Source organism: Ornithodoros turicata, chromosome 6, assembly GCF_037126465.1.
Source record: "Ornithodoros turicata isolate Travis chromosome 6, ASM3712646v1, whole genome shotgun sequence".
Classification (NCBI taxonomy): Eukaryota; Metazoa; Arthropoda; class Arachnida; order Ixodida; family Argasidae; genus Ornithodoros; species Ornithodoros turicata.
Window position 1 is genome coordinate 6,238,163 of NC_088206.1, and position 24,538 is coordinate 6,262,700.

The 24,538-nt window shown below is 45.4% G+C and overlaps 1 protein-coding gene across 2 annotated transcripts in view; it reads right to left on the reverse strand.

Annotated features, from left to right (window-relative positions):
• The window catches only part of LOC135398948 (glycine receptor subunit alpha-4-like), a 373,762-nt gene that overhangs the window by 173,390 nt on the left and 175,834 nt on the right, over positions 1 to 24,538 (reverse strand). For both annotated transcript variants that reach the window (XM_064630532.1, XM_064630530.1), the window contains exon 5: positions 13,689 to 13,754. The gene's annotated coding sequence lies outside the window, so the exon portion shown is untranslated. The remainder of the gene's footprint in view (positions 1 to 13,688; positions 13,755 to 24,538) is intronic.

Genomic DNA, 24,538 nt, shown 5'->3' on the forward strand with positions numbered 1-24,538 from the left:
TGGTTTTGCGGACAGAGTAGACGAGTTCGCTCGCAATACGTTGGCTAGTCATTCTTATTCCGTTCTTCATTTAGTGAGCGAGTTGGCTGGAAAACGCGTAGGTGCCACCTCGATCGTCGGTTTCCATCTCAGTGCTGTAGTGGTAGGGGTATATTATTCCTGCAGTAGTGAGTTGCAGCACAGAGAAGAAAAAACAATAGCCTCCCATAGAGGTTCATATACAGGGTGTCTTTTTCTCATACCTAAAACATCCCTCGGGGACTGTTATTCCAGTAATATTCCACCATTTCTTGTTATTGACTTTTTAAACAAAAATCTGTGAAAGCAGCATAGATACTGCTTTTGCCGCTGCGTCATACAATCAGGAACTAATTACCTAAAATTCATCAATTCATTAATTAGCCATTTACCGAAATCGAAACAGCGCGCCTCAGGAGCGTAGGTAGAACTGCAGTCATTATACGTCAGAGGGCCATAGCGATTATTGGAGTAGGAGCCAACCTGCTGGCCACATTGTACCGTGCGTCACCTGTAGCATGTCGCACACAAATAGGCTGACACACCTTACGTGTACCGTTTTTTAATGCGCTACCATAGCATTAGAAGCGTGGTTTCAAGGAAAAGTGTCGGTGTCGATCCGTGGTCGAAATGTGGAGAGGTTAGTGCCATGCGTGAGAGAGGAGGAGGGCAGTGGAGAGTTGAGAGTAAGAGAGAGTAGGTCACGGAGCGGAAGCCAAAGTACGCGCGCCGTGGCGAGTGACGTCACGGAGAGGAGCGCGTCTGCGGAAGCGGTCTTGGCGGCGCGCCAGATACGCGGGCGAGTCTGAACTTGCGGGTGTGCAAGGCATGTATGGGTTGAATTCAAGTACACAATGGAGTACGAGTGCAGTGCCAAGTAGGCGCCAAAAGAAGACAGATTCTGAGCGAAGGCGACCAGCTGCCGAAACAGAGGAACAACGCAAGCAACGTCAGGCAGCGGATACCGCTGCTCGGCGCCGACAGCGGGCGAAGGAGACCGAGGAAGAGCGAAATCAGCGTTTCAAAATACGCCGCCGGCGTGGAAGAAGGCTCGCGCTGCTGTTGTGGCTGTGAAGTTCGTAACAGTTAGTGATACTTAGGAGTGAATAGGAGTGGATAGTGGTAGTGGGTGGCTCGGCTGTAAACTAAAAACACACAAAAGAAACGGAAGAGAGTACGTCTAATGCTAACGCATTTCCGCCGCATTAATACATTAATCGTCGTTCAATTTATATATTTTCTTATGCAGCATCGAGACGAAGGTCATATGCTCCTGAGGCGTCCGGTTTTGGTTTCGTATCATTTGCATAGCAATATTCGGCGATGGATATTTCAACACACGTGCTCGTTCAGTACTTTAAAAAAAATCAAAAAAATTTCCCATTATGCTATCTCACTTTTGTCCAAGGCCCCTAGTTAAAGGAGGTAAGAAAACTCCTATCTGCACGTATTTAGTTACGGGTGTAATAGGTGTAATATTGTTCTTCTACGCCTTCGTAATTCTATTTACAATTTATTCCTCAATACTTCTCCTTCATAACCTATCCAGCGTTCATACAAAAACACACTTTTTTTTCGGATACGGGCGAGTAGACATACCGCCATCCAGATACCTCTATCAATTGTTACGTCATTTGAAGAATTGTAGCACCCAATCAGACGCCAACGCGGAAGTACACATAACGTTCTACTCTGCACTCGTAAAAATGGACTTGACCACATGGCACGATCCTAGCCAACCATCACCCCGAATGACAACGTTCTCGTCTCTGATTCGTTGAAAACGGGAAGCGGAGCCTACTTTGGTAGTTAGTCAGAAAACAGTTAGTGTAGTTTCAAGTGCCACTGCAGACTAAATCTCGTGTCTTCAGAATCCCACAAAAGTTATGTTACTGAAATAGTCTTGTCTCACTTTACATTTCTGCAAAATATCTTTGCTCTATATGACGCGAAAGCCAGAGAAAAGTAATTTTTATCTTTGAGAACTGTGACACCATGTTAGGCTCCGATGGAGCGCCCAGCTGTCATCTGGCAACGTTGTTGCCCTTTGCGTCTTCCGGGGGGGCTCACTTTTTGCGCTCGGAGCCGCACATGACATATTCATTTTCGCCTCTTTCGGTCAGCGTCATGTGACTTCTCCACCACGTGACCCTCCTCGGACTCCGGCGTCGTGGCTTGGAGAAGAGTGCCCTCTCTAGAACATAATATCGTCGCAAATTGCGGGCTTATGGTTACGTCACTCGCTCCTGACGTCATCGAAACACGAGGAGGATCAGCAGATCTTCAAAAATTGACAGAAATGCACAGTGTTCGCAAACAGGATTGAAATTTCCCGTATAAAGTCCTTGAGTCACCTTCTTTTCATGGACTAAATAAAATAAACGCCTTTTTCCGAATCCGGAGTGTCACTTTACAGCAGCGCTAGTCCCATAAATTTGATTCATAGCACATATCACGAAAATACTCATGAAATGTCATAATGACAGCCAGTTGTCATAACACACTCTATGACACTGTTTGAAACAGCGGTAGTCCCATCAAATTTATTCATGACACATATAATGAAAATAGTCACGAAATGGCATAATGACCATCGCTAGTCATAAAACACTGCACGACACTCTTTGATTCACCGGTAGTCCCATCAAATCGATTCATGGGACATATCATGGAAATAGTCATAGAATGACATAATGACTGTCGGTGGTCATAAAACACTGCATAACGCTGTTTGAAGCAGCGGTAGTCCCATAAAATTGATTCATGGCTCATATCATGAAAATAGTCATGGAATGCCATAATGACCGTCGGTAGTCGTACAACACTGTACGACACGGTTTAAAGCAGCGGTAGTCCCATAAAAATTGATTTATGGCGCATATCATGAAAATAGTCATGAGATGTCATAATGACAGCCAGTAGTCACAAAATACTGCATGACACTGTTTGAAACACTGGTGGTCCCATAAAATTGATTCATGGAACACATCACGAAAATAGTCATAGAATGTCGTAATGACCGTCGGTAGACAGAAAACGCTGCATCACATTGTTTGAAACACTGGTAGTTCCATAAAATTGATTCATGGAACATATCACGAAAATAGTCATAGAATGACATAATTACTGTCGGTGGTCATAAAACACTGCATAACGCTGTTTGAAGCAGCAATAGTCCCGTAAAATTGATTCATGACGCATATCATGAAAATAGTCATGGAATGTCATAATGACTGTCGGTGGTCATAAAACACTGTGTAACACTGTTTGAAGCAGCAATAGTCCCGTAAAATTGATTCATGGCGCATATCATGAAAATAACCACGAAATGTCATAATGACAAAAAGCAGTCATAAAACACGGCATTCACTGCAAAATCCAGGTGTTGTTGAATCAGTAGTCATAAACTCATGATACACTGTCGAAATCATGAAAGTCTCAGTCACGACATGACTGAATACATACGGATTAAATTGCTTGGATTAAATTGGGTAGCGCTTGGATTATATTGGTTGGTGTCTGGATTAATTTCGTCCACCACTGGATAAATTGAGTAGCGCTTGGATTAAATTGAGTGACCAGTGGATTAAAATGAGCGGGGAAACCTGTAGTACCTCGCGCTGAGGTTTTTATCGATTTTGGCGTGCGTAACCAACCGGCCCAAACGCTGTTTATAGTCCCGCGAACGTTGTGAAAGGGGTCGTGTCTCACCATTTCATTAATAGGGAAACTAGACACCGTTGTGCCTCACAGCATCTTGGCCCAATGTTGGAGCAATATTGGACCAAGAATGAACCAATATTGGACCAACAATGGACCAATATCGCCAGTATCGGTCCAATATTGAGCTAAGATGCTTTGCTGCATGGGAAGATTTGCTGCAGTCTCTAGTTCGAACATTTGCGACAGCATCTTTTCAAACACGAAGACGCCTAGCCGGCCATTCCATTGCGGACATTTTATATTCGTGGCCTATTTTCACAGCTGACCGACACTCATCAATTTCCTTCCATTGACATTTGTGGAAGACGATGATGTTGATTGATCGCGCGCCGTTTCTCTCGCCACGATTTTGCGTTCAAATGTCTCTACTTTCATCGTCGCCCGCTCTGATATTGATCGATTGGTCCTAAGACATGCCCTTTTCCCTGCAGTATCAACAGAATTCAAGCAGAGTAAACTTTTTACTTCCGTTTACTTTCACTTTTTCAGAACGCTCCTCCCTTGTGATGTTGAGTTTTCTTTGTGACATTTCGATATCAACTTGGCACACTGACACAGTGAGCCGTGACACCCCCACCTTCTCCTTACCAGGTGGGGAGCACCACTCATAAATGCTGTTACAGCCAAGTGGGTCACGCAATGAAAAAAATATGCGGGGCAGCGTCCTTTCCGGTGCTGTTCCCGGGAAGATTTTTTCCTAAAATCGCGAGATTTTTTTTTCTTTTCTTTGTTTACAAGGCCACCTATTTCACATAACTATTTCATGAGTGATTCGACTGTGTGGTTCGTTTAATGCTCGTTTCTTTTTCATCTCAATTCCGTACTGCCACCGCGAAGCAATCATGCTATCAGAAGTACACTGACGTGGAGGGAGGACACTAGGAGGGAGTGGGAGGTGGGGGAGGGGGGGGCAAAACATTTATTTCCAGAAGTTCATTCGCTAAAACAACGTTCACAGACATCGCAAAATCATGATGCTGGGCGGTTCATTAGTGATATGGGATTTTTAAACACGGCATATCATCTTGTGACGGAACAAAGTATTTTCTCTGTTTCCAGACCGTGAACATCGAGATCGGGTCCTTGTTATCCCTGTATTCATACGCGCGTCGCCTTCTGCACATTTAAGCTAGATATTCCAATTTTTCCACTTCTTACTAGAAGACAAATCATTAAAATAATGGTAGAAGTATTGATTGAAAAAAAAAAAACGTTCGAATCGTGCGTTGCATCAAAAACAACGTTGTATCGCCTTTTAAATTAACATACGGCACATTCTCTCCCTAAGCCTAACTATGATTTATTTTGGCAGTGTTTATTTTGAGGGGGTGGATTCTTCAGCGATTTATTTCGAGAGGTGGGTTTTAACGGGTGTATATTTCAGCGTGGATTTTTTTTAATGTGTTATCTTTAAGATTTTATTTTGGCGTACACACGGAAACTTTGGAGAGCACCGCCGGGTTCCACTCCCAGTCTTTAGTGCGACCTTGAAGGAACCACCGACTATACCCACTGTACCCATGCACTTCGATGCTATACCCACTATACCCACCCACTATACTATACACACTTCGCTACGCGGCCGTTCTTTCTGTCAGTTTTTCAGCATTTCTCAGTCAAGCATCCAAACAAACAAACAGAAACACAAAGTACCGGTTATCCGCTATTGTACTCTGTGGTCCACTACAGCAAATATGATCGCTTTTTTCTTAAATTCCGTGTTAGCACCACGAAGCAACTGTGGCTATGAGCTGTGTACAGACGTGGACAGATGGAGAGAGGACACCAGGAAGAAATGGGGGAGAGGGTGGTTAGTGTGCGTCCTGGGCCGACCTCACGGGCAACGGTGCAGACATTCGTCTGGAAAATCTAAGATCCGTTTAATGGACGGTAATATGGAAAATGCAAAAAGCGTGCTTCCCAATTGCCCAAAATCTGTTGCTACGAATCCCCAGCAGGCCGTCATTAGGTATGCGCCATTCGTTCGGCAACGAAAACTCAACGCGTACTGAAATACTGTCGACTCCGCGTGAAATCAAGACGCGACACGACGGAAATGAGACGACTCCTGATTGCTTGCAAATGAGCGAGGTGAAAGGCCTTTAACCAAATGACAGTTCTGTGCAGCCGTACGGATCCGACGTGACCTATACAGGCGTCGGCTTAGAATTATCCTTAGATGTCGCGTCAAAGTTTGGCGCCGTACTCGACGGGTGAATAGAAATTCGAAGCGGTAGTAGATGGAACAACAACGGGAAATTGTAATTGGAAGAAATTTTTGGGACAATCTGACACCAAATTAAATAGATTTCTAAAATAATCGAAGTTTAAATCAAACGAATTTATTTGTTGGCCGGAGACTATATCAAATGACCTTTGAAAGAATCGGAGACTAATTCAAAGGCATTGTGAAGACAATCGGAGACCAAATCAGAGGAATTTTTACGACAATCGGCGGCTAAATACAATGAATTTTTAAGCACAATCGGGAGAGCAAATGAAACGATTTATAACGCAATCTGAGACTAAATCAGAGGCACTCATAAGGCAGTCGGAGACGAAATCAAAGGAATTTTTGAGTCAGTCGGAGAGTAACTTTGGGGTCCGCGCTCTGCAAGTAATAGCGGAAACGGCAGCAGGTGTGAAGGAAAAGACTATATAGACAGGTGATATATCATACCCCCGCGGCCGCGGCAGAAGCTTATTAGATGGGGATATGTTTAATAGAAAGAAAAGAGAAAATGTCAGCCTTGCTGAAGCCGGTTTGGTATAAAAAAAAGAAGAAAAGGAACTCAACATAAAAAAGAGAGAAGAAGAAGAAAAGGAAGGAAGAAAAAGACAGAAAAACATTCAGAGCAGCACAGGCGCGACATGGCGCGAGAATGCCCCGTCAGAGGGCGGGCGCAGGGCCCGGCGGAATCTTGCAGAAAGTGGAGCAGGGCTGTGGTGACGGTCCACTGGGTAGGCCGAGGGACGGGACCAGGAGGAGGAGGAGTGTCGTTGGGAGGAATCCGAGAGGTCTGCCTGCCTGATTAGGCGGCATGTTTCTCGGGAAGGGAGGGGTGGTGGAGAGGAGGAGAGGAAAGGGTGAAGTGGAAGACCGAGCGGAATCCGCACGGGGGGAGGATAGCTGCGTCCATGGGCCGACTTCAGGGGAACTGTGCCGGCATACGCCTATTACACATCTGAGGGAAACCCAGGAAAAACCCCAGACGGCACAGCCGGCTCGCGGATTCGAACCGCGGACCTCCCAGTCTCCAAGCGCACGCGTTACCGCTGCGCCACCGGAGCTGGTGGGACGGGACCAAGGAGTGTGGAGCCGGGCATTGTGCTGCACCCAAGCTGCACTAGACAAGCGACGGAGGGGTTGCCGTTGGGGAAGATGCTGGCCGTGCAGAAGATAACGAGGAATATCGGCTACCTCGCCACAGTTGGAACACGAGGGGGAGCCGGATTGGCCCATTTTGTATAGAAGCAATGCAGTGCGGGCAACGTTGAGACGGAGGCGGTGCAGAAGTGATTCCTCGTGCACTCTAAGAGTACTTTTACTCCTTTTGGGGAGTAATTGCATTGCCACAAAAAATAGTCCCTTTCGGGAGTAAATGCACGGGAGTAAATGAATGTCGCAGAGTGAAGACCGCATTTCATGCGCTGTTGTAAGAGTCCCAGGTACATAATTGGTGCGCATGCATGAAAATACTTTGAAGCAAACCGTCAACGGCGATATATCGAGTGATATAAAATCTTGCGCCATACTAGGGCACAATTTGCGAAGAAAGATGCGCTAACTGTTTCTTACTCTGTGTGGCTGGAAAATTGCTACGTTGTCTGAGTTATACAGCCTTATGTCGTTCAAATTGACCAAGAGAACAGATTTACGCAGGCAGACTGTTGCATTCAGGAGACCATTCGCGAAGTTTAGTGACAATTTGCAGTCCTAGGGAGTAAATGTCGGGACTAAATGTTGGGTTAGGGGACTAAAATGGGGAGTAATTGCAGACTGGGGGAGTAGAAGCTGCAATTACTCCCCGTTTTACTCCTTTTTTTCTTAGAGTGTGGCGACTGCAGTGACACGCAATGAAGAATGCAACCGAGTGGGCGATGGACCGCGTGTGGACTAGAATATGAAACGACAGCGAAGTAATGTCCACCATGCCACCGAGGTCCCTTCGCCACATGCCTCTATAATGGGGAATTTCGCTAGCCGCTGTCGTGAAGCGCAGTCTGCCGGTGTGCACGGGGTCAGCGTATCGAAACGAACGAAACGACCAATGAAACGCGATGCATGTTGCACTAAAGCGATTAGTGTGACTATGCACGCTCGAGCCAGTGTAAGATTTTCTGCACTACAACGACCAGTAGTATTCGCCATAACTTGAACGAACGAGGCTTCATGAAATATACTCGGTGTTTTTTATTCGTTACAGAATTTTTTATATAAAAAAGGACAAGGAGAGCAAAATAAATGCCGTTTTTGGAGTTCAGTTATATAAGGAGGGGGGGGGGGGTTGATGTAGGGATTCGAGCGGTCTGCCTGCCTAGATTGGTGGCAGGGGTAGGGGTAGGGGAAAGCTCACACGTCTGATTCTACAGTTTCATGCACTACAGTCGATCGTGAGGGTCCACCGCCTTCTGATAGGCCAGGCGAACATTCTCTCGAAGAAAATATGTATTTACAACAATAACACCGCTTTAACTCGCTTTAACAATTAACTCTTTAATTAGGGGATTTCGCGCAAAAGCGAGATACTCCAGAACGGGAGATATTCCTCGTGGAAAGCCATTCCATGTTTAAAAAGACGCGCGCGTGTGTCGAAATATCCCTCGCTGAATTTCGCTATGCAAATGAGCCGAAACAAGAGCTACGCACTTTTCGAACGCAGACATGGCGCGACCTTCGCCTTATATGGTTCGGAGAGCGGTCTATCTGACCAACATATATTAGTGCCTACTCCAATCAGCTTCATCGCCCCAGAGCACGCGTGGCCCTCTCACGTGGATTATCTGTCGCTCTTTCTGCTCTCAAAAAGTGCGCCCCAAGCAGCACAATGTACTGAAGGTCGAGTGCAATAGGGGTGGACGGGTAGGTGGAAGGCCTTGAACAGACTCTTGAAACTAAAGAACATTAATAAGACACATACCGTCCACCCCTATTGCACTCGACTTTCAGTACATTTTGCTGCTTGGGGCAGTTCTTCTTTCGGCTCATTTGCACAGCGAAATTCAACTATGGATATTTCAACACACGTGCGCGATTAAGTTCTTTTTTTTTTTTTTTTAATATGGAGTGACTTTCAACGAGGAGTATCTCCCGTTCTGCTATCTCGCTTTCGCGCCAAATCCCCTAATTAAAGAGCTAATTAATGAGGTTTATGTAATTAGTGATGCTGTAGTTACATACTTTCTTCGAGAAAATGTTAGCCTTACCATATAGCTCAACTGCAAAAACGGAGTCTCTATTTTTCTCTGCTAGTTTTTTTTTTTTATAAAAATGCTGTAACGAATAAAAACATACACTCTGTATAACTATCAAAGAGGCTCTATTCCGTAAAGTGCTGTAAAGGAATGCTTCCCCTATACAGCAATTTTTTACGCCTCCACGAGAGGGTGTGCTTTCCTCGGCGAAATTCAATCTTTCTTGCGCGAGCCACCAAATTATGCAAGGAACTACGAGCTTCTTCCTCATTGACTTCTAATTTTCGTGTTAAGAACGGGAAGGAAAAGGAACAGCTTCTCCGACTTAACCGGGGAACCAACAAAAAAAAAAAAAAAAAGACTGTGGTCTGCAGATGTTGGGGTTAATCCATAGCGCCGCATTCAAAAGCGGAACACGCGGAAGCTCTCCTGCATCTCTTTGCGCATCTATTGAATTTCCATACGGACCATCAGGGATCGCGCAGCGTCATGCTCAGAACGCTAGGAAATCGCTGAGCATACGGCCCAGGGTATAAGCGGCCAATCGAAGGCTGGCAGCAATAAATTATCCCCAGAGGTCACCTTCCTTTTTCAACCCGCTTATCAGCAGCTCCTTTTCGCCGGCATCTTTTTCGAGAACGGCACGGATGGCGTTTAAAACACGAGCATCATACTTCGTCACCTTCAACGAGTGTAATCTTGAAGCCATTCGTATAGCATCATGATAGATGCATTTTCTTGCAGTATGCGTGGAACGAGATTAGTACTTTTTCCCTTTCTTATTTCGTACTTTATGACGCCTCGATGTAGAATATTTTGTGATTTCTCGCGCGAGCTTGCGCTTGATAAGAATAATACGTGGCGTCGAGTCAAAAGACATGCACGATCGTGCGAAATTGCAAAATTCCCATATCGGACCCCCCCTCCTGGGAACAAGGCTAACCGGAAGTCGCGCGTCGCTAGTAATAAATTGCGCTGTAATTTGCAAATTCCTTAGTGAGGTTAGGTTAGGTTAGGTCAGTACATATTACACGCGCGGGGGGGGTCAATGGGGATATCCCCCCCCCGCAGTTGTTCGAGACTGTGCTCACTTCCGTCTAAGCCTCGTTCCCACACTCTAAGAAAAAAAAGAGTAAAATGGAGAGTAATTACAGCTTCTACTCCCCTAGTCTGCAATTACTCCCCATTTTACTCCCCTAACCCAACATTTAGTCCCGACATTTACTCCCCAGGACTGCAAATTGTCACTAAACTTCGCGAGTGGTCTCCTGAATGCAACAGTCTACGTAAATATGTGCCCTTGGTCAATTTGAACGGCATAAGGCTGTATAACTCAGAAAACGTAGATATTTTGCAGCCACACAGTGTAAGAAACAGTTAGCGCATCTTTCTTCGCAAATTGTGCCCTAGTATGGCGCAAGATTCTATATCACTCGATATATCACCGTTGACGGTTTGCTTCAAAGTATTTCCATGCATGCGCACCAATTATGTACCTGGGACTCTTACAGCAGCGCGTGAAATGCGGTCTTCACTCTGTGACATTCATTTACTCCCGTGCATTTACTCCCGACAGGGACTATTTTTTGTGGCAATGCAATTACTCCCTAAAAGGAGCAAAAGTACTCCTTTTTTTCTTAGAGTGCAGAGTTAGATCAGAGGGTGTCCAATGTGGGATATCTGGCTTACTCCACGATCGTGACCCACGTTGCAGTGGCTACGTCACCTAGATACACAAGGCCTGCTTATTGCCTCCTCTCCCTTCTTCGCTACGTGAACATATAAAGTCAGAATCCGTCTGATACTGCGAATTCAAGAACTCGCAAATGATTGCAGCTAACTTGGAACCCGTACCACCTAATTATGTAGACAAAAAAGTGCGTCACGCTTTCCAGAAAATCAGTCTTGAGAAAGATATTGGACTTTTTTGCGCTTTATTTTAAAGTTTTCTTTTAAGGAAAAAGAAAAGACGTGCTCGCGCCAGGAAATTTCTGGACGGTTGAGGCTTACGTATATAGTCTGTGTCGTCCCTATAATTGTGGTCTGCCTCGGACAATTCTCGTTGTTTACGTCGTTTCCAGATCGCCCTGGCTCGTGTCTGAATGAGAGAGTGAGTGAGAAAGAGGTAAGAGAGAATGGGAGTAGCGTGATTGGTTGTGCGTCCCCCCCCCCCCTTTACTTGGGGCACCCTATAGCTCAAGCGTGCTGGCGTGCTGCAGCGGTTAGTATATCTGACCGGAGATCAGAGGACCCACAGGTTCGATTCCTGCGCGTCTGCACCTGTTTTTCCCTGAGTTTCAATTCGGTAGGGTGATCAATTTTCGCTCAATGAGGGGGTTTCATATAGCGTGCGCTGGATGCTGCGCTTATCATACCTCCATGAATATACCATAAATATCATCCCACCAAATTGCCAACATACGGATCCACTCAAACACGCAGCCGAGCTTCGAGCTGGAACTTCGGACTAAAACATTTTTGTAACCGAGGGGAGGTATAAACGTTGGCTTATAGTCTGCACTCTAAGAAAAAAAGGAGTAAAACGGGGAGTAATTGCAGCTTCTACTCCCCTAGTCTGCAATTACTCCCCATTTTAGTCCCCTAACCCAACATTTAGTCCCGACATTTACTCCCCAGGACTGAAAATTGTCACTAAACTTCGCGAATGGTCTCCTGGATGCGACAGGCTACGTAAATATGTGCCCTTGGTCAATTTGAACGACATAAGGCTGTATAACTCAGACAACGTAGCAATTTGCCAACCACACAGAGTAAGAAACAGTTAGCGCATCTTTCTTCGCAAATTGTGCCCTAGTATGGCGCAAGATTTTATATCACTCGATATATCACGGTTGACGGTTTGCCTCAAAGTATTTTCATGCATGCGCACCAATTACGTACCTGGGACTCTTACAACAGCGCGTGAAATGCGGTCTTCACTCTGTGACATTCATTTACTCCCGTGCATTTACTCCCGAAAGGGACTATTTTTTGTGGCAATGCAATTACTCCCCAAAAGGAGTAAAATTACTCCTTTTTTTCTTAGAGTGTGCCTGCCTATGTGTACTGGCGGCATGTTGCCTCGGGTGAGGAAAAGGGGAAAGCCGTTAACTCATTCGCTGACAAGCAGCATGGTCTTGCATAGCTGCACTTGTTGGGAGGTAGCCTTCTGAGTACCGTATTTATACAGAAGTGCGAGAACATGTAGAGCGTGTTGGTTAAGTCACACGGTAGCAAACGCGCGGAAACACGGACCTCTGCCCGTCCGTGTTTTGACGCGTTTGTTACCATGTTCATATTTATACAGTACGTATAATTAATGCAACCATGTGCGGCACTGGTACAACCCCAATGCTCTTTGCGTCGAAGTTACTACAACGAGCGACATGAAACTTTGTCCCTCCTTACGACGTGTTTGTCGAAGCACTGCGCTAACAAATTATCATAAATCATCTTATCGCAGGACCAGTTTGAACATAAGCGCCAGAGAAAGTGTTGCATGATCCATTATCGCATGTTCGCGAGAGCTGAAAAGATCAGAAAAGAGAAGCCCCCTGCTGGGTCATAACTCTCTATAGAAGTGATCACGAAAGAGGAGTGGAAAACCAGGAATATTGAAGCGATAATCACATGAAAATGAAGGCTCACGTCCTTGCGAATGCGGGTTGCAACCAATGTATTACGGATTCTATGGTGAGCGTATATGTGAATCGTAAAATTTCTATTTGGAGTCCTGTATATGTTTCAGGCCTTACTTAATTGAATATTTCATAATTGTACGTGAAATAATTTGAACATTTGTTCAGTCCCACGTTAGCGCATCGTAGGTGGTAGGTGGAGGGCCACAGGATTGAATTAGTATGCGTGCGACTTCAGGGTGAACTCTCCCGACATTTTTCTTAAAAGCGCGCGGAGTAAAAACCCAAGAAAACACAACTTAGAGGGATCCTCTTCGCTGTAGAAGTCCGCCGGGTTTTGGGCGTGGAATTTACATTGGTGACTTTTAATTTAAACAAATAAATAAATAATATCAATCAGACCAGCTATCTAAATTGTATAAAAATTAAATCCCTACACCGAACCGTAACGCCAAAACGCACCATGAAGTCGTCAGCTTTATAAACGATCGGGAATACATGAATTCTACGTCAAAAAGCTCAGATAGCACAGCCAGTTGTTGGATGCGGTTCAACCTTGATACGGACGTCATATCATATCATGATATGATATCATGATATGACGTCTTTGTATATCGATATTATCAGTCATTTTCTCGAGAGCCTGCGGTTCGTTCAGTTTCACCGTAGTGTGTGGCAGTAAATAGTGTACAGTGAACCCTCGTTATTATGACCATGGTCGTTCCCGAAAATTTTGGTCATAATGCGGAATTGTCATACTAAAGGGGGAGATTTGCAGAGGTTTCACTGCATTGTTCCCCAGGAGTATGGTCGTAAAGCGCGTATGTCAGATTATCGGGGGTCATATTAACGAGGGTTCACTGTAAATAGTGTATTGCTCCGCGAACAACTCACCGTACGGTGCCGTCAACGGTCACGCGGTTAACTGCCCTTTACTGGCCATTCCAAGTCAGGCAGGATCTGGAACAACGAAATTCATCATAAATTCCCACAGAATACAATATTTTTCATCCGGCCTTCCATGGACCAAGAAACGTGCAAAAACTTACCATCCACCGGCTTTGAAAAAGAAATCTTGTATTCCGAATTATGTATCCTAACGAACTTTAAATCATTCGCTAGCCATGGTAAGAAGCAGAAGACCTGGCCCCCTCAAAGTTTTCCTTTTCCCTCTAATTACTTCCTAATAAGAAAGAAAAATATCCCATCGCGAAAAGGAAAAAGAGCTGTAACACACCTGACTGCCTAACGCATAGCCCATCGTTGCTAATTAGGAAGGGAAGACATAAAGGATCGCCGATGGAGCTGAGGGTTGATAAGGACACCTAGCCCTCATAAGGCACTTCATTAATAACACCGCTATTTGCAGAATGCGCGTGATACGTGCGGTTTATGTAATTTTGTTACTTTCCCTTCGTGAATTAATTTTTGATTAGTTATAATTTAATTATTTTAGATAAGCTAGAGCTTCTCCGTCAGTAGTCTCATCATTATTATAACGAAGACGGCTTTGAGATTCCTCCAGCGGAGGTAACTACTCGTAAGATGTTCGAGAAGCGACTCGGATAATGTGGGAACTTTTTGTACATCAGAAGGTGACTGTGAATGGGAACACCAGAACGACAAAACCCAGGGTGCGTGTTTGCCAGGGCAGATGACTCTTGTTTTAAAGAATGTACGTATAACAGCTAACACATGACTTCAACCACTTGGCCCACTCTAATTGTTTTCTGTTTGTTTTCTCTTTTTTCTGGCTCTATTGTTCCACGCACAAACGCATTTTGGAGTAGCCAGTCCTGACTGGGTCGGGACTAACATCTCCATATTTTTCTTTCATTTCTAATTCCAATTCCAACACATTACTGCATTTTCGTTTTTATTATTCATACTGCAACTGTTCACGCGCCACCACGCTGGTCACCCGATGTACGAGAAGAAATAAGAACTTCAATTACGTAAATAAATCAATTAATCCGATAGCGAGTGGATTTACATGGCGAGACAACTATATCACCATGAGCGACGTGCTCACCTGATGGTTAACCGAAATCTCAGCACACAGATATATACAGGGTGTTTTTTTTTCCCTTCGTTACAGAATTTTTATTTAAAAAACTAGCAGAGCAAAATAGATGCCGTCTCAGCAGGTGGGTTATACGGTGGGTTATACGGTGGGTTGTACGGTGGGTTGTGCGGGGAATGACGGTGTGCTTGAATAATGACTGGCTCCAACTGTGCCATCTCCCATATCCCAGGAAACATCCAATTACTAAGTTAATTAATGAAGTTTAGCTAATTACTCCTTGCAAACGCTGTCCTACAATTAGTCCTCCAGTAGGTGCAAACGCTCTCCTACAGGATGTTCACCTGGCTGTATAAAACGCACCCGCTAAAACGAAATCTATTTTGATCTGTTACTTCTTTAATAAAAACTCTGTTGCGAATAAAAAAGAAAAACATCTTGCATTTGTACCCTGCCACCAAGTTAGAAGGCACCGGTCGTGGTGGTGACGGCAAACTCGGGAAAATCAATCAGGCACGAATTACATAAACTACAAGTATGCACGCACAAAAAAAAAAACACCGACATTTCTTGTGGACATTGCAGCGCCTCTAACTTTTTAGTCTTACTGTTTTGTTTTGTTTTTTTTTATCTTCAAGCTAGTATTTCGGAGTAGCCGGCTCCTGTGTTTTCACCAAGGTAGAAATTTGGGGTAGTTGGTACATAGCCATGAGTAAAATCTTGCAGCCAAAGAGAGGACGAAGACACAACGGTAGAAACACACAACAGCGGAACTGCAGACTCTCAACTAAAGGAATTTATTGACAATACGTCATTTAAAAGGCGCAAGAAAGTAGGACACAGATAGTGATAAAGGTGAGGATAAACATGTTCCAACAAAAGTTAGTCTCCTGCAAGATAATCAATCTCGACTGGTAAGAGGGACAAAGAAGTTTGACTAACACACTTATCTCCCAGTGAGGAGATTAGGGAGGCCTCCACAATCTCTCGAACATTCTTTTCTTTGAAGCGAGCACAAATGGTTGTAGCTTCGAACAGTGGTTTACATTTGCAAGTGCGACAGTGCACCGCAAGGTGCCCAGAAGGGGTGGAGGCATCAACCTTGCATCTGTGTTCTAGAAGCCGAGTATTAACACAACGGCCACTTTGGCCAACGTATGCTCTCCCGCATGTGAGGGGAATTTTGTATACAACATGCTGCATACATGGGACCAAGTTCTGTCTATGTTTGATTTTACAGCCAGCCTTAGAGGGGTTATTGATTTTTCTGCACAAAGACCTAAGCTTAACAGGTGCAGAGAGGACGACCGGAACGCTATACCTACTTGCTACATGTTTAAGGTTTACATGTTTATCCTCACCTTTATCACTATCTGTGTCCTACTTTCTTGCGCCTTTTAAATGACGTATTGTCAATAAATTCCTTTAGTTGAGAGTCTGCAGTTCCGCTGTTGTGTGTTTCTACCGTTGTGTCTTCGTCCTCTCTTTGGCTGCAAGATTTTACTCATGGTCCTGTGTTTTGTAGGAACCACCATCTCATATTTTTCTTTTTATTCCAACCGACCAACCGAAGGCGCGCGCTGAATACCTCGCGCCCGCGAAGCCGCCTGACTAGGCAGCTGAGTAGACCCCTTTGCTTGTCACTATTGGAACAGGCTTGCCTAGCCGAGGCGCCTGTGGCGCCATCTAGTTGCTCACGCAAGAAATGCGTACGGCGCAAGCGCAGCAGGACTCTAATGCGCTAAGTTTGTATAGGACATCGTGCATAAACTGTCACCTTCACAACTAAACATGTGTTGCAACTCTCTGCGCAGTTTTAAAAAAACATACCACTATGTGCAACTTTACATTTAAAACCAGCAGAAACAGCGGGCACGCTGGTACCGTCAACGCGCGTTCTCCATCCCGGCTGTCAGAAGGTCAGGCGTATAACTAGACTGCATCGATGCGCACTAGGCGGTAGCCGACTGAATAGCGGACTTGGCGAGATTTGGAGGCATTTCCGGCTAGACCGCTAGGCAGTCGACTAACCGGGGTATTGGAACGCAGCCCTAGTCTGCGAACAAAAGAAGAAGAAGGAAAAAAAAAACTTGACGAAAACCATCCGCCTCGCCTACTCTGCAGTCACGACGCTAACCATAAACGACAGTCATTGCTTTGTCAGTGCGACGTGACGAGGTTAGAATGTTCCCAAGAGGACGCCCTTGGCATTCCTTCTCGCTTCCGAAAAGAGGGACGGCGGAGCATGATGCGTAGCAGAAATACGTAAAAGAGAGAGAGAAAAAAAAAAGCATCTGCCTTTCTAAACTGCAAGCTAGAGTAAACTGGAGCTAGGGAAAGCATCATATTTCCGCTGCCTCACTGCGTAGTAAATGCAAGAGACTAGGCCCACATGGGTACGCACTTGTTGACGACGAGTGGGCTGACGACGATGTTCTCCATTTCGGAACGAGAAGTTTGTGTGCTCAGCGTCTGCGAGGCCGAACTTTTATTACAAAGAAAAAAATGCCGAAACGGAGGACTCTTATTACGGTTCTCAGGCTATGGGACGTGACTTCTGGAAAGCACGTAATATTATGAAGAGGAATACTTTTTTTTTGTCTCTCTCCTTTACGGGGTTTGAGGACGTGGGTGTTTATCTTGGCAACAGAAATCTTATCACAAGGCCGAGGGGCGCAAACGTTCCCAGCTTCTTGACGCGTCTTCCTCATCGAAATTCGGTCAACGTGAACAGAAACGTCGTCAAGATGCGGTTTCATCTAGAGGCTGTTTGTGAAGCAAGAAGAAAGTCGGTCGACGATCAAGGCCAGGTTGTTAAGTTTGGGAGATGGGGTTCGTTTGACGGTTGTCGCTTTTGTTTTTCTTCTTCTTCTTCTTCTTCTTCTTCTTTTTTTTTGCGAAGCAAATGTGGGGATGGACACTGGAGCGCCAATATGAATTGAGCGGGGAATGTGCTGCTTTTAAAGCTTGTTGCGGAACGGTGTTAAGAGCAACCCACTGCATTCTCTACTCACTTTTCAAACACATACGCGCACAAATAAAAACCTCTCACGTTCGTTTAATGCCACTACGCCGCGAGAACTTTTCCCTGTTTCCAGGAGACCTCTTCTTTTTGCGTTTCTTTTTTTCATTTCCTTCTTTCTACAACGTCCTTCTACCATTTTACACGAGAAATCGTAGCTTGCGAGTCAGCCCCGTTGCAAGTGTTGAAGTACTATTCCTATTGTATTCAGTGCACGTGGAGCCTCGTTGCACTACATTGAAACATTTCCAGCAAGGAGAAATCCGTATAGCCTAATTAAAAGGGGTGAAGACAGCTACTTCTTGAGCAGTACAAGAAAGATCTCTACTCTTGCTACGAGGATGTGTAACAGAACGACGATGTTTGTTCCTGGCATTTGCTAAAAGAGGGTAATTAAGTTTCAAGCTGGCGTGCTCGGCTCCTTGAAAGACGGCAGTGCGCGCTCTACATTTGCTTCATCGCAAATGTTAGCTTTCTCGAAGTTGTGTCTCATTCTCTCTCGCTCTCTTTTCTTTTCCTTCTTCTGTTTTTTTTTTTTTTTTTTATGCTGGGGGAAATGATTCAGTGCAGAACTGACTTCACTACTATGTTACCCTTGCTGAATAGTACCCTCTCTGATTTTCCCTTTCTTTCTTTCTTTCTCACTGTTTGGCTGCGTTTTCTTTTTTTTTCTCTCTCTCTCTTCAGTTTCCTCAGTGTTTCTCATACCCCTGTCACACGGGCATTTTCGATCCTGCTCGACCGAACCTGCTTGAACCCAATGCAGATCGGATGGTGCTACACGGCCGCTTCCAAGCAGGATCGAACTTTGATCCTGCTTCACTCAAGACAGTTCCCATAACAGGATTGAGAATTTCAAGACGGCTCGACGGCCGCCATTTGCATCCTCGACCCCGGTGAACTGTCATAACTTAAGACGGACATGCGCGCGAAGCTACAAATGATGCTTACATCGGTATACGATAAATTATCACTAATATCGCTGTTATATAGGAAACGCGAAATTAATGAGTCCTGTTTATTCATTTGCACAAGTCAACCATTCAATGCGCATTGAAAGTGTCCGTGTAGCAGCGTCAAAACTCGAGCGTGCTCGGGAAGTTCGATGCAGATCGGATTCGAGAAGGATCGAAATGCCCGTGTGACAGGGGTATCAGACGCTCGAAGAGTGTCCTCTACGAAGTTGGCCCAGGACGCACAGTACCCTCCCTCCATCCCCCTCCCCCTACGAGCACAATGGTGTCATCATCAGGTAGACAGGCAGGTCGATAATAATGACACCAACAACAGCAACAACTGCAGACTAGCGCTCTGAGTATCTCATAGTGCAAGGAAACTGTGATAAGACATAGCATAGTACATGTAAAAACGACGCACACACGGGAAAGGATGAAGACCTGAGCGAATTTCTACATTGCTCAGCAAAGCAGTGTTCATCGGCTTATGCGTGCAACATTCGTGCGCGCCAACTTGGCACGCTATAATATTTGCCCCTCATTTTCCTCCAGAAGGTTGCACCCAATGAAATGCAACTCGATGTCATTCACCTGGTGCCGATTTACAATTCAAGCGGGGCTAGAGTAACTCTTGCAGCGTATACTTTTTGCACGGTATGTCGGTGGAAGCTGAATATTGCTATATGGAATTATGGGTTTAATGGAATACCCGTATACTGCTCTGAAAGGGCAGACTTTAACCTCGACGCAAGTTATTTGCTAGAGACGGTTCAGGCAAATTGCAAGAACGTCGTCTACGTAGTCAAACAACAACTTCATTTCGAGATGATGAATGTGGAGTTTCATCAGCAGGGCCGATACTCTACCCCATTGCTGGTGGTGATGTGGAGGAATGAAATAATGAGTGAATGAACAATGTGGCATGCCAAGGTAATATAGCGTATGTAGAACGTTGCGATTCCCCATATTGTAATGTACCAAGTAACACCAGAATATCAGAGATCTGAATTTAGTGAAGAGGAACAAGATGATGGTCGGAACTGGCTTGACGATGAAAAAAAAAATGTCTCCAGGGATGACCTCCACAAGATACGACGTTGAGCTGTCGTGCGCCTTGGTTTCATCCAGCCAGACCGTGCTCGCGCCGGATGACGATGACCTATATAGATCGTGTCAGAAATCAGGCTCCGTTTAATATGCTGAATGTTTAAAAAAACGGGACAGAATCGTGGTTAATATCAATGTACAAACGTCTGCACATTGAAGTTGGCCAAGAGTCCTCCATGCATGAGACCTCACGGATCATCATTGCATCCGTGACTACGTAGATTTTCCATCTACACCCTTATCCTCGGTATACTTTCATTGTAATTTTTAACGACTGATTACCTACACTTAAAAGTTTAAACCGAAGGGTAGTAGGGATAATGACCATTCTGGAGGTTAAAATTAAGTCATAGAATTGCAAAGACTCTGACTTCGAAGTAATACAGCAGGAGAAAAAGGCTTGGGGGGCGCCGTTAACTTCTACGAGAGAGCTGTTCCCTCCAACGCGACACGCTCTCGTTACGTGTCTACTCTCTCACTTGCCTTTGTCTCCCGTGCACGTACAACGTGCCCGAACGCGTCTAGGCCTCTGAGAACGTACAAGAGCGTTTGACAACGCGGGCGCTCTCAACAAAATTTTGCCGTTTTCTTTCTTTGTTGTCTCTGTGCCAGTGAAGTCTCTCATTAATATTTCGAATACAATTGCAGATGCTCCACCGGCGGTCTTGCAACTTGCAGGGAATGGCAAACTAACACAGAAAACCTCATCTTTTTTTTTTAAGTCATCTTTTTCCTTACTCTAGGTCATCATTCGTTCACCGTTTGTTAGTTTATCCTTTATGTCTTAATGTCCTTTATGTCTTATTTGTTAGTTTATCTTTATGTCCTTATGTCTTTTTCTTTTCTTTTTATTTATTTTATTGTTCTTTCTTTTTTTCTTTGCGGAATAGCAAGCCGACGTCCCGTTTGGCTGACCTTTCCTCCCTTTTTTTCTTTGTTCCTTTGTTGTTGTTTGTTGTTGTTTGTTCTAATAAATATATACCCCCCCCCACCCGCCCTCACAAAGAAAACAGCTGAGATGCAACAACTTCTCGGTGGTGCACAGTGGGAGCAGCGGCGGAGTCGGGAGGCAATTCTGGTAAGCACGACCCAGGCTTTTTTTTTTTTTTTTTCATAGAGGGATACTGAAGAACGGACGGCCCGAAGATCTGTGACCCCACATCGACTCAGTGGCTGACTTTGGCCTGCCCTCGAGACTTGATTACCCCCTAAAGAATTCTTTACTAAGGAATAGCAAGCCGTCACACATGTTTCACACTCAGTGATCACCTTCGTTAGGACTTTTGTGGAACAAACATCCGTTTAGACGCCTTGGTAGGCGGACCTCGCTACCATAAGCGTACTGGAGTATAGCCGGCCCAATGTAGAGTTGGGTCAGCATCTCCTATTTTTCTTTTTTATACCAACCAACCAACCAATCAGCAAGCCGTCTTCCATGGGTCACTTCTCCTGTCAATGCAATAGATGCTCTGCCCGCGCACCCCTTTCCTGAGACAATTTCACTCTCTGTCATTGGTGCGGGTTGGGACAAAAGTTTACGGAACGCGCGAGCGGCGTATTTTTTCTTCGGTGCGACATCCTAGCGGCTGGCGGAAGTGGGTGGGTTCACTGCTTCAGAGGGGTCGAAGCGTGCGCTGTTAGAGACACCCAGTGGCAGTTCCGGTTAGAGCCCTGCACCATCCGCGGATGGAAGCGGATATCCGCAAGATACTTGCGGATTCGGATGAAAATTTAGCACTTTCTGCGGGGTGCGGCCCGTATGCGGATGGCGCGAGGTCGGATGCAGATCGGATGCGGATGCGAAGGCAGCGGATCGGTAGCGGATCGGCTGCGGTTATACCGCGTGCTGTAATTTTTCCACCAGCAGTTTCTTTGTATTGCGCGCCGACAGCGAGCGCATGCTCGGGTTCACCGTTCACCTTTGACCACGCACGGCCCAAGACGGGAGAGAAGGCATTCTGTCGTCTCGAACCGCGCGAGCACCGACGAGGTAGCGTTCCACGCGTTCCAGAAGTCTCTCCATGTCACGTTTCTTGAAATGTTTACCTTTGCCTGTCGTCGCGAGTCCTTCCGTGACAGCATGGAGGCATCCGAAATTATACCAACATGCTTCCGGCGGTCTTTACGCGTCCTTCGAAACGTGCGGGTTTTGCGGATCGGATGCGGATGGTGCGTTTTGCTCAGCGGATCGGATGCGGATGTAAACTGTTGTGTATGCTGCAGATGCGGATCGGTTCCGTATAACGTGTGCGCGGATGCGGGTCGGATGCGTATGCCAAAAATCTCACCCGCGCAGGGTTCTAGTTCCGGTGTCGCTTGTGTGTGTCTGGGAACTGGAAGCTACCGCTGTGCGTCGCTAACGGCGCTCGCGTGTTTGTCCCAACCTGTACCAATGGGAACGTCCGTAGCTCTCGCGTCTTCGACAGCAGCGCTTGACACGTACCTGCGTTTGTATGTAGTTGGGTATGACACGTAAAAATCAGTCATTCCGAAGAATGCGCGGCAATGCGGTGGGGAAAAAAAAACGTTCTTTTATCCTCAATACCCTGCCGCGCAGCATATATTAAAGTGTCAACCGCATATATTAAAGTGTCATACTCGTTTAAACGTGACGAGAACTACGTCTATATGGCGTAGAAGCACCGTGTACAACACTGAAACGGACTCTGAGATCACTACATGACAGACGCGACACTTGCCTTCATGAAGCTAATGTTTATTGTTATTTCTTAGTTTTTCCTGATCCGCTTCAAATCCGCTTCAACTCCTCTAATCCCTTCGTCAATCCCATTAAAAGGAAGCTACGTAACGCTGGGGGATGTTGTATCACTTCCAAACCAGAGTTCGAAGGAACCTCAGCCACTTTGGGACGTTAGACGTTTAATAATCCCTTTGCAAAGAAGGCTCCAACCGGACCTACCTTTTCCAAAGCAGAAAAAGGTATAGAAGCCTGCTCACACCGGTGACGGGTTTAGAACAGAGTTGTGAACAGGATACGCTTAAATCCGGGTCCCTGTATACAGAAAGCATTTCGAGGGAATGTGACACGTGTGTGTGGTGTCGCGCAGACGATAACGCGCGAGTGTAGGAAGCACCATGGGTATCGCTATCAATAAAGGATTCTGGAATGGGATGTCTGGCAGTTGGTTTTTCCCCTTCTTGGGAAAACGTTGGTTCCTTTTCTTGCGTCGGACACCTTGCAAAGAACTTGAGCGACGAAGCGGTGACTATGTACATTTATTTACATAGGACCAGGACGGTCCTTCATACAAGATGATTTTCCCGTGGGTCAGACATTAATTAAACACAAACAAAAACACCAAGTCTTTTTAAAGCACAAAATATTAGGGTCCATCCCAAAACTTGTACCACCAATCAGCGGTAATCACACTCTCTCCAGAACGACTGATTCGCAGTCGTTAATTAGTACAACAAATCAAAGCGTTACTGCATCCTCTCCCGAGCCTCGTATAGGCACATACAAACATACACACGGATTCAATAGTTACGAGACCCCAACCTAATTCTCACGTCAAAGTTCCACGAAAACCACTTAAAGGATTAGGAGGCTGGCCCGGTATCAAGGGCAGCGTCCACAAATCTCTGTAACAAAGGCCGTCGGGAAGGACGTCTGCCTTTTCTTCCACAAGGTTGGTGCCACTGAAGGTCGGCCTGGCTTCGTGTCTTCGTGTCGCATAATAGGACAAATACGCAGCGTAAACAATACACTGGAGTATATCGGAAGCGACATACAAACAACTAAAGCGTGCAGCTTTGGGGCCACGGAGCTGTGCCTGACACTGGCTGAGCGGACACAACAGTGTGTGGAATTCGTCGATGTACGTTCGATGCAACGTCGAAGCTTGGTGTTGTTAACGTCATTACAAAAACGGAAATCGTTTTTTCTTCTTCTTTTTTTTTTTTGTGTGTGTGGGTATGCGCGCACCCGCTCCGACGCTGTGCATCCGTACAAAGGAGGATTGGATGTCAAAATTCTGAACACCGATCCATATTTCATCTGCTTTACATTGATCTCATACCTGGGGCAAATCTCAATATCATTCTTCTCGCGTGACGCTTATATACGTAGAGCTGAAATACGCGAAAAAAGCCTACCTCAAGAGGCAGGTTCCATACTTCATGACTATACAGATTCCATTGATCTTTTAATCTGTCTCTCTCTCTTGTTTTTCTTTTTTTTTTTTGTCGTGTATTTCAAATATATCGACGGAATCCCGCTAGAAGCAAAGTACGTAAAGTCTTGGCCCTAGGGACCAATCTCACCGATAGGGGAACTTCATCTACTCCTAACACGTTTCACTTGTTAATGAAGCAGCCTTGCAGCAGAACTAAAGCGGAGAAAGCGGAACCGAGCGTTTAGGAATGCATATTGAATTATACTACCTATAGATCAGGACAGAGTCGTAAACATTGATGACATAAAGGTAACGTAGGTAAAGGTAACAAGGAAACGTAGCTCCGGCTGCGAAAGAAGCACATAGTAGCAGCGTCGTAAAATGCAGACTGAAGTCATAATTAGCAAAGTTCGAGGTAACTCGTTACAAGTAACTCGTTACTGTAACTAAGTTCCTTTTTTTGGTAACTTGTAACTTAACTCGGTACTTTTGCGCCGTGG